At 33.4% G+C, this 9,194-nt stretch overlaps 1 long non-coding RNA gene across 1 annotated transcript; it reads left to right on the forward strand.

Annotated features, from left to right (window-relative positions):
- Positions 1 to 3,812: 3,812 nt before the first annotated feature.
- LOC112508645 lies at positions 3,813 to 6,107 on the forward strand. Its single transcript, XR_003068791.1, has 3 exons — positions 3,813 to 5,255; positions 5,342 to 5,504; positions 5,707 to 6,107. It is a non-coding gene; the product is annotated as an uncharacterized LOC112508645 (long non-coding RNA).
- The last annotated feature ends 3,087 nt before the right edge of the window (positions 6,108 to 9,194 follow it).

Consider the following 9,194-nt stretch of genomic DNA (forward strand, 5'->3'; position numbering starts at 1 on the left):
TTAATTTTACATTTTACGTCCGGTTTGAACTTTTTTTTAATTTATTTAGATTCTTGCTATATCTTTGTATATGTAAATTAGGTAGGAACTCTTCAACAAATTATTGGAAATAGATGTGAAAGTACTGATACTATAGAATGGGGGAAACAAATCGCTATTCTTCAATGCTTGCCAATCTTCGTGGTTAAGTTGTTCTAAGTATGCACTTGTTTACTTTTGCTCTTGTCATGTTTGTGCTTTGGTTGACGACTGTAAAGTCAATAGGTATCTGATTGAATTTATGTTAGTCATTTTCATTGAAACTCTTCTAGAAACATCAAACATGGATCAGCTGCTCATGAACTACAACTTGCCGACAAAATGTTGTCTGCTAGTGGTGCTATGGTTTCTTGTATGAAGTGGAAGATGATTTTGGAAGCTACACTCTACCAGCAACGTGGCGTCTTGTTCCGACGCCGTTCCATCACCACTAGTGGTTTTGAGCGATTACCCGAGGCCCTAGACTTTTATAGGCTTGGTAAAGGCAAGCTGGAGGATAACATATGGAGTAATTGTGTTAGCACTATAAAGGAAGAGAGTGCAAGCAACATAATTTTATGTGATGCTCTTTCTGCTTTTGAGAACATTGTTGGGAGGTCATCTGAATGTCAAGGGAAGGGGGGGGTAAAGGAAGTTTTCTGTGATGAGGTAAAGGGTTGGCATTGTCTTCTTTGTGAAGTTAAGAAACCTTCGTTGCAAAGCGTTATAGATATGGAATGGGATTGTACCCACATGTGCCTTTTGCTTAGATTACTCAATGGGATAGGTATGATAAAAATGTCTTGAAAACTCTGTTTGGCATTTTAAATATGGACAAATACATTGCGCAATTTTAAAATGCCAAACAACAGGGTTTTCAAGATATTTTTTTTTATCATATCAATCCCATTGAGTAGTTTAAGCAAAGGCGCCTGTGGATACACTCCCAATCCATATTTATAATGCTTTGCAGTGAAGATTTCTTAACTTCAGAAGGAAAACAGTGCCAACACTTCACTTCATCACATGAAACTTCCTTTACTCTCTTCCCTAGACATTCGAATGACCTCCTAACAATTTTCTCAGAAGCAAAAAGAGCATCACATAAAGTTGTGTTGCTTGCGTTCTCTTCCTTTGCGGTGCTAATGCAATTACTCCATATGTTGGCCTCCATCTTGCCTTTACCAAGCCTATAAAAGTCTAGGGCCTCGGGTAATCGCTCAAAACCACTAGTGGTGATGGAACAGCGTCGGAAGAAGTTGCCACGTTGCTGGTAGAGTTTAGCTTCCAAAATCAGCTTACACTATATACAAGAAACCATAGCGCCATTGGTGGACAACGTTTCGACAGCACGTTGTAGTTCACCATTAACTAAATCCCACATTTGATGCTTCTGGAAGATTTTTATTGAAAATGACAAGCATAAATTCAATCACATACCTATTGACTTTACAGTCATCAACCAAAGCACAAACATGACGAGAATAAAAGTAAACAAGTGCATACCTAGAACAAAAGTAAAATTAACCATGAAGATTGGCAAGCATTTGAGAATAGCGATTCGCTTCCCCCATTCTAAAGTATCAGTAGCTTCATATCTATTTCCAATGATTTCTTGAAGAGTTCCTACATAATTTACATTATACAAAGATATAGCAAGAATCTAAATAAAATAAAAGAAGTTTGAACCCGACGTAAAACTAAGAGCCGCTTATGTGCTTACATTATAAATGAACATGAAAAGGATTTAGAATCTTCCCGATAAGAGCAATGACAAAGACCGAAAATCATACCCGGCAAGTGAGAGTGATGACTCTTACCCTGTAGCGCTTACCAGATAAACATGTTGCATATGATGTCGTTTTTAATAGATTAAAATTTTACCCGGTAAGTTAAGCGAGAATGTGTTGAATCTTACTGGCCACCTGATAAAAATGTTGCATACAATGTCGTTTTTAGTAGATTAAAATCTTACCCTATAAGTTTTAGTGAAAGTGTTGAATCTTACCGTTAAGCGCTTACCCGTTAAGGGTTGTGGAAACGAGCCCTAAAATATTGAAAAACTCACATAAACTTGCTTTTCAGATAACATCGAAGTACATTTCATGGAGTCCGAATGTAGTCCTCAACGTCACTTGAATCCCTATCATATGGCCAAGCGACACTAACCATTGAACTATGGATGTGGATATTATCAATGACAACATTGTGTGTCTGGTTGGAATGTCCACCAAGAACGTAGATTGCTTCTTGTAGCTTTGTTGTGTATCCAAAATATTCTGAAAAAAGCTTGGCACGCAAACCTTCGGCTTTCTTTGCAAAAATAAGATCCTAAAGAGAATTGATTAAGACTTTGTAGTTAGCTATTTTAAATGAAACCAGTTGGCCAACTTCTTTGAAACGAGTATCAAGTATATTTATTATGTCAACTACAAGTTAACTTGAAAAATGTACACATTAAGTGTCTGAACGATAGATCCCCTTTCAATCAATTTTTCACCCAAGTCATAATACACACGTGCAACCGAAAGCCTTGATTTGCCGGATATAGGATCCTAAAATATTAGTGGTGGAACTATGGTCAGCATATGTATGATAAATTTTATATGTAAACATATAAAATATAACAAAGGATCATACACTCTTAATGCGATGTGAAGCAGCCTTCTTGATGTCGTCGGTTGTCACAAGTGGTTGGGTACACGGGGAGGAAAGGGTTGACATAACTGATAGACTCTTATGAAATTCAACTTCTAATGGCAGATCAGCTTGCTTTGATAATTTCTTCATAAGCTTAGTGAACTCACCAATCACAGGTTCACAAATCGGTGAAGCACATAGGGAATGACCGAGACTTCTCGAGTTCCAAAGCAACTTCAAGCATTTTTTCCCGAGAAATATTGTTCAGCAAAAAATATTGAATCGTGATGGAAAAGATGCATTGATGGTAACTCATGTAGCCCTGTAATAACAAAATATTATACACAAAATTATAGAATAACAAGCAGATTCCTTAACCAAATGCCAACAAGAAAACAAACCTTAAGTGATAGCAAATCCAGAACATGGTAAAGCATGGTGAGATTGTTTGGAAACATCTTATGAGTTTTTACTAACTCTAACCACTTCTTTACAACATTTATAATTTCTTGGAAAATTTGCTGTTTGAATGAAGAAAAGAAAAGTAAATAGGAGAATAGCAATTTAATTATATGATAGAGAACTTAATGAAAATCAACATCCTGCAAGACATAAATTATTTGGCAATACCTCTGAACATGGTGTTTCCTCTTGCGTGCATAATACATGCAGACAATGATCATCAGCTAATGAACTACAAAGTAGAGTTCGATCGTTCTTGCTCAAGTTAGTCGGATTCAATAACTACAAAGCAAACATCGTAGAGAAAATTAGAGATCTGCAAAAAAGTTGGAACTAACTTGGGGGCCGTTTTTCTCACGCTTACTTGTAAAATTCAACACTATCACTTATTGCGTAAAGTTTTAGTTCACAAAGACAATAGTGTATGCGACAATTTATCCGGTAAGCGCTAAACCGCAGTAAGAGTCGTCCCTGTAACTTACCGGTAAGAGTCGTCCCTGTAACTTACCGGTAAGAGTTCTTGTCCTTACTAAAGGGCCTTTGGCCTAGCGGTATGTGAGTCCTTGGCTTTCTAGGAGGTCAAGGGTTCAAACCTTACCAAAGGTGAGGGGGGTGTGTGAGTTTATTTGTTCTATTTGCCGTATATAAATATTATATACTTCAAAAAAAAAGTCTTGGTCCTTGCTTTCACTCTTGCCGCGTAAGGTTCTTGGTTTTTGTCATATTCATCCGATTAGGTAATGTGACTTGCTAAGCCTTTACACGACTAAAAGTTTGGTAAAACGGCCCCTTAATTTATTTTTGAGTACATTATTTTTTCGTCCCTATGGTAATATATATAAGAATAAGTTGGTTAGGTTTTAGTAAATTACTTTTTCCCTCAACTTATGCTTAGTTTTCACGATCTTCGATTTTTTTGCCTTATGTTACTTTATTTTTTGTATTTATTCTAATGTGATTGAATAAGTAAGCATTCCAATACAGTTTTCTTCAACTAGTTTTAACATTTGGTATTAGGCTAATTGATAAAAAAGTGAGTAGTAGTATCTGCAATTGCAAGTTTGTGCCATTAGCAATTCCCAAATTCGATCGTTATGGATAACGTCCATCATGCGAAGGTGTATTGGACGTTGACGGAGGATGGGGTTGTCGCTACCGGTAGAGAACCAACTGAGGCAGAACTGAAGGTGATAGAGGAGATCGAAGGACAATTCTAAATGATGACACCTCAAAGCAGATTTGGGTCTCTATCCAACATAAATTCAAATGCTCAACCATGTTGGGACGGACCTAGAATTTTTTTCAAACAGTGGCACCGTTTTACTATAAGAAAAAGATATAGGGAAAAAAATTTCTAACGGTACTATAAGAAACAAATATACATATTTTTTTTTCAAATGGTGACAACATTTGAATGACACTAACAGGATTCAAACTTGGATATGGGGTGGAAAAAAAAAGCCTTAATCACTACAACAAAAAAGGGTTTATATGACACTATTTTGGGACACTTTTCAAGACCCGTCCTTTAAAAGGGATAACAAGACACATTATTTTATGAGTCCTATTTGATTTAGTTTAGTAGGACTCTTAATTTTGTTGTCTTATTAAGCTTTCTTAGTGTCCTATCATCCAAGTCTAATACGACACTTTTCAATGTCAATTTATTTTAGAGTCTAATAGGACACTTTTTAAGTGTCTTATTATTTTAAAAGACTAATAAGACATTCTGATGTGTCATAATTTTAGAAACTAATAGGACATTTTAAAGTGTCGTGTTATTTTCAAAAGTTAATAGGACATTTTTGATTGTTGTATTAGTGTTTAAAAGCTAATAGGACACTTTTGATTGTTGTATTAGTGTTTAAAAGCTAATAGGACACTTTTTAGTGTCCTGTTAAAGTTTAAAATAATATGAATAACATTATATTTATATTTATTTATTTTAAAATTAATAGATATTTTTCTTAATTTAGTTTTAAAGAGTCCCAACATTAGATCCATCACTAATTAAAAGTCCAATAAAAAATCTTTTAATTTTAAAAAAGAACAGCACACCCTCTTTCTCCGTAAAATTCACCATTTGCTTTTGAAATGCTTCCATGGAAGTCTACTGGGATCCTTCCTTCAAACAGGTATATATCTCTCTCTATTTTCGATCACTGGTTTTCAATCTTCTGATCCGTAACCAAGTTTTACGTCATTCCATTCGATCATATAGTTGGGGGATATTAGAAGAAACGTTTTCGGGCTACTACTCAAGCTCGCCTAACGGACCTTAGTCATCGGCAACCTCCAAAAATATCGTCTCCGAGAGGAATAGAAGGAAGAAGTTGAATGATAGGCTCTTTGCACTTAAGGCAGTGGTCCCTAATATTAGTAAGGTATGATTTGTTCCATATAATGCATCTTGTTTGCAATTCGTCCATGTTATCGTAAATAACACTTGTAATTTATAGATTACTTATGAAAAATGTAATGTTAGTAACTTTTAAAATTTGGATTTAATATTGCTATACTTATTTAAGATATTGATTTTGGTTTGGATTTGGATTTGTCTCTACTTGGTCTCTACACTTTTTAAAGATGGATAAGGCTTCGATAATCAAAGACGCAATTGATTATATTCAAATGTTGCAAGATCAAGAGAGAACGATCCAAGCAGAACTAATGGAGCTCGAGTCTCGAAAATTATAGCTGGAAAATTTGGACTTTTGTCAATAGACCGAGTTTCTGCCAATGGAAAGATCAAAGAAGAAAAAGCTTGAACAAGCCTTGGATTCGAGTGGATCAAGAACATATCCCATCCAAGTTATACAAGTAAGTCTTGATCGTTCTAAATCAACCTCTCTAGGTGTTATTTAAACTCATTTTACATCTAATCTTTTACATTTTCAAGATTAATTATTTTTTGTATAATTTATCAAAATATATGATGCAATTCATATATGCTAATAAACTTGACTTTTAATGATATGGAATATGATTCCTCAAGAACATAATATGCATATGTGAGTCTGTCTGACAAGGTGTGGGAGGGAAAGATACATTTGAATGATAACAAACAGAAGAAAGTATGCAAGACAAAAAAGTTGAGTTTCAAGTGCAGATTGAAAACAAATTAGAGGTATACATGGAGTGGAGAAATCACATTAGTCATCCTCATATTAGATTTTTACATAATTAGCACATAGAGGAATGAGCTGATTAAAATCTCTCAATTGATTCTAGGATCCAAGGCACCATATATATAGGTGTCCATTATAAGGATAAAGCCAAAGACCAAGCCCAAAATACAATATGTCGTTGAAAAACTGAGGCATTTTAAACTTTATGCCCAGCTTTCATGTGTCAACTTCATCACTGTTTTTGACTATCAAGTAGATTCATTGAGAGAAAACACAAAACATAAACATTGAACTCCACACTCTTAGCTTTTCATCACACTCTTAGCTTTTCATCAATCTCGGATTCATACATTTTGGATGAAAATTGAGTGAGTTGTGCATGTTTTCTCACAACTGCGCACAACAGTCGTTAAAACAAACATTTGTCTTTGCAAACCTCGTTGAATAAACTTTGAAGCTCAGAGCTTGAAACTTTAAGATCAGATTAGGGAGTGACATATAATAGATCAAAATCGTAGCTTGAATCCATGAAGAATATACAAGAGATCACCGTTCTGAAATTAGGTGGGTGCCGGAGAAGGCCACCGGATTTGGTTCTTGTGTGTTTGTGTGTGTTCATCAACACAATTTACTAATTTACCTTTTGTTTTATTTTTAATAAATAACATTAATTATCTAAAATAATTGGCTCATATTGGACCTCACAGTTACCACAAACTATCTAGTTCTCATTTGATTAGGCCTATATACAGGGGCTCATTCAAGGGAGAATTGATTAGTTTGTGGTAACCGTGAGATCCAATCTCAACCACAAAATGAATAGATAAATTAGGAAATTTATAAATTTGGTAATTTTGAATTAAAATTTTAATGCAAGGACATTTTAGATATTTTCTCTTCTCTATTCTTTCTTCTCTCTCCGTCCCTCGTCCTCCGATGATACCATTGTGATACCTAAAAATATTGACTCTGTTAAATAAAAGACACAGTATGATACCTAAGCACATATAAGATGCATTGTGATACCAGTGTGTTACATCTCTGATCAACCACACAAACGACCTCAGTGTGATACCCAAACACATATAAGATGCATTGTGATACCACTATGGTATCACCGAAGGACGGTGGCCGGATGACAGGGGACGGAGAGAGGAGATATGAGAGTTTTAAAATACCTACAATGTCCTTCCATTGAAATTTTAATTCAAAATTACCAAAATTACAGATTTCCTAATTTATCTATTGATTTGTGGTTGGTATTGAACTTCACGGTTACTACAAACTAATTAGTTCTCATTTGATTAGGCCTATATATATATATATATATATATAGAGAGAGAGAGAGAGAGAGAGAGAAAGAGAGAGAGAGAGGGATGTTATTCTATACCATTTGCCATTCCTACACCCTATACAACCTTCATCTCAACCATTCAATTTTTAATCAATTAATTGTTTCCTAATATAAAGTATTAATCATAATTAATAAACTCTATTCATATTTTATAAATATTCAAATCATAATAAATGAACTCCAATCATTTCTATAAATATCTCAATTAATTGGGTTACAAAGGTTGTATAAATACACAAGGTTGTAAAAGAAATATACCCTATATATATATATATATATATATATAGAGAGAGAGAGAGAGAGAGAGAGAGATGAGCGATCAAATGCAAACCACCACCATTTGTGCAAATCCTACAAACCAATCTCATCCATCAATTTTCTTGATCAATGATCATAATTAAAATGTGTTATATTAGGAAAGTAAAAAAATAAAAGGTTTAATATTTAATCAAGAAAGGGCAAAATTGGCAAACCATTGTTCGTCTCATTTTTGGAAATTGGTTTTATCGATAAAAACATTTTGAAAACTGTATCTCATTTTTCGTTAGTGAAATTGGTTTCATCAATAAAAACATTTTTGAAACTGTATCTCATTTTTTTCATTAGTAAAATTGGTTTCATTGTTCGTCTGCATAATAAAATTTGAGCCACATTTGGTTCAGTCAATGAAACATTTTCCAAAAATTTGAATAACATGTTCTCGTTAATGAAATTCGTTTCATCATTGAAATTGGTTTCATGGACTCCACAATTCCAAAAATTGAATGACATTGTTTCAACAGTAAAATTTGTTGAAATGTTTCTAACCAAAATGGAATTGGTTTCATGGTTTCTAACCAAGATGAACTCGGTTTTACATATGAAACTAAATATTGTTCAGCCAATGAAACATTTCAAGAACTGAATACTAATATTTCATTCATTTTTAAATTTGTTTCATGTTTTCTAACCAAAATGGAATCGGTTTCATGGGTTATAGCCAAGATGAAATTGGTTTTATTAATGAATACAAATATGGTTTAGTCAATGAAACATTTCAAGACCAGAATACTATTATTTCATTAATGAAAATAGTTTCATGGTTCCTAACCAAAATGAAATTAGTTTCATTTTTGAACCTTTTTGAAAACTGTATAACATGGTTTCATTAATGACATTTGTTTTACGAATGAAAACAAAACAATATACTCAAAATCTGGAAATTCTCACAACTATATTATTAATAAATCAGTAACTACTTGTGAATTGAAAAAAAAAAATGCCGATTCTTTTTTTTATCATGACAATGAAATAATAAGAAATAAATTATTACAAATAGACTTTGTAATTGATGTAGTATTTTTAATTTAATAAAAGAATATAAAATATTAATGGTAATAGTTATATAATTAAAAATAGTTACTCTATTTAATCTTCCATATTTAAAAACAATTATAACCTTACCAAAATTATCTATTATAAAGTAAACTGACATTCATACCCTTATTTATTAAAAATAAAGAGAAAAACATGAAATTATTCTATTGGTTGATGGTGGTTTCTATCGTTTGCATGAAATAGGAGGTTTGCAAAGTAAATCCCCCCCCCCCCCT

This window comes from Cynara cardunculus (genome assembly GCF_001531365.2).
Source record: "Cynara cardunculus var. scolymus isolate 2C chromosome LG 3, CcrdV1, whole genome shotgun sequence".
NCBI lineage: Eukaryota > Viridiplantae > Streptophyta > Magnoliopsida > Asterales > Asteraceae > Cynara > Cynara cardunculus.